The following is a 2,009-nucleotide window of genomic DNA, read 5'->3' on the forward strand; positions in this document are numbered from 1 at the left end:
GGTCCTTGGCTGTACCGGTGCAGGGCCCGGAGGGCTCTGGAGCTGCTGCTCTAGCTGCAGCAGGGCCTCTGGAGGGGCCCCTCCCATGCTGTGGGTTCTGGCTCCACAGAGGGGCGCGGGAAGTTCCCCTCTCTCTGCACGTGCGGCAAGAGCTGAAAAAGGAGAAAGATCACCAACGTCAATCACTTTCCTCTGGAATTTCCAACACGGAAACCACCTCACTGAATTTAAAGGAATTCCGGCTGAAAAGCACCAACCCCACAAAGCCTTCCAGACCGCAGGCCACCTCACCATGTGCCTGTGCCCGTATAGGCTCCCGAATCTCCTCTTGGACAAGGACAACGTGCAGATGCAGGCCCGATGGGATCTCCGGTGAGGTGAGGCTGCCCTGTGGTATCTGGGTGCGCGTTTTTACAAAGGGCCACAGGCGTCTGGGGTGAGGGATAAGCCTTCGTCAGCATCGTCGGAAAAGGCTCTTCTGCCATTCCTGAAGGAGCAGCCTTGGGAAGCGGGGATGCAACATGAGAACATCTCTCTCTTTTGAGCGTCTCTCACCAAGTAAGCTGGCCACAGGGCTGACTCTAGGATATGGGCACCTGGTTACTAGAGTTCTAAGTTCTGTTCGGGTCTGTCATCAAGTAAATGAGTCTGCTTCTTTAAGTTTCCGTCTCCACGGCCCCTTCCTTCCATAAGACCTACTCAGGACTCCACTGGGCTACTGACTGCTCACCCTCCTCCAAGGTCAACTCCTTACCTAGACACTGTTATGTCCACTCAGGGCCTGCTTGGACACCTGCACCTAATGTTCACCAGGGGCCGGATGTCCTCCTCAGGCCTGATGTCCGCCTTGGGCTTGTGTCCCACTTGGGGCCTGGTGTCCACCGGGGCCTGATGTCTGTCTGGAGGACTGATGTCCTCCTGAGGTGGGAGGATCTCTGGAGCCCAGGAGGTCGAGGCTACAGTGAGCCGTGATTGTGCCACTGCCCTCCAGTCTGGGTGACAGAGTGAGACCCTGTCTCAAACAAATAAACAAAAAACCACACAAATTATATAGTTATACAAAAATATTTTCTTTCTTTTTAACCTTATTCTATGAGCTTTTTTCTATTATTTATTGATTTTACTTTTAAAACCTTTTTTAAAAAACCAAGACACAAACACACACATTTGCCTAAGCCTAAGCAGGTCAGGAGCATCAATATCACTGTCTTCTACCTCCACATCTTGTCCCACTGGAAGGTCTTCAGGGGCAGTAACAGGCATGGGGCTGTCATCTCCTTGATAATAATGCCTTCTTCTGGAAACCTCCTGAAGGACCTGCCTGAGGCTGCTTCACAGTTAACTTAAAAAAAGAGTAGTAAACATATACTCTAAAATAACAATTTAAAAGTATACGATATTAAATACATAAAACATTAACATCATTTATTATTTTCATCAAGCGTTATGCACTATACATAATTGTATGTTCACACCCACATCACCACAAACACATAAGCTCTGTGGTGTCCAATAAATTTGCCTTTCTTTACCTACAACTGTCTTGGTAAATTCTTTCACCACCCATGGCACCATCTCAGAGAGTCGCTGCTCCCCTGTGACATGGAGTAAGGAGGATGTATAGCTGACACCACCCAGGAATATTCCCTGAGGCCAAGCTCAGGCCACAGATTATGGTGAAGTCCCCAACTTCCATACTGTAAGCCACCAGGGCACCCAGTTACCAGGCCTCAGGGAGCATCTATGGGTCAGGCACTTGCAGAGGCCCCAGGGTATACCCCAGCACACCCTTTCCACACCCAAAACCCCAGGCATGTATAGAGGATCCACACTGTTGCCCACAAACACCAGGTAATGCATGAGGGGAAGGGAGGCTACCTTGAGACTAAGCACTGCCTCACTACCTAAAAGCATTCTGTCATCATGAGGGTGAACCAGAGATTGACTCGACTGGCCGTTTAATCCATCACTTTGGCCCTTGAGTTACTAACATTGATGGAACTGTTCAA

The 2,009-nt window shown here is 49.6% G+C and overlaps 1 long non-coding RNA gene across 3 annotated transcripts; it reads right to left on the reverse strand.

Moving 5' to 3' along the window:
- Positions 1-6: 6 nt before the first annotated feature.
- LOC116273181 lies at positions 7-1,325 on the reverse strand. 3 transcript variants are annotated; one of them, XR_004181639.1, is made up of 4 exons: positions 1,216-1,325; positions 755-1,012; positions 292-500; positions 7-152 (listed from the first exon to the last, which is right to left on the reverse strand). It is a non-coding gene; the product is annotated as an uncharacterized LOC116273181 (long non-coding RNA). The 3 variants fall into 3 exon arrangements; XR_004181638.1 differs by having other exon boundaries at positions 1,166-1,325; XR_004181640.1 differs by having other exon boundaries at positions 292-581; positions 1,166-1,325.
- Positions 1,326-2,009: the final 684 nt, after the last annotated feature.

This window comes from Papio anubis, unplaced genomic scaffold, assembly GCF_008728515.1.
Source record: "Papio anubis isolate 15944 unplaced genomic scaffold, Panubis1.0 scaffold4432, whole genome shotgun sequence".
In the NCBI taxonomy this organism is placed as follows: Eukaryota; Metazoa; Chordata; class Mammalia; order Primates; family Cercopithecidae; genus Papio; species Papio anubis.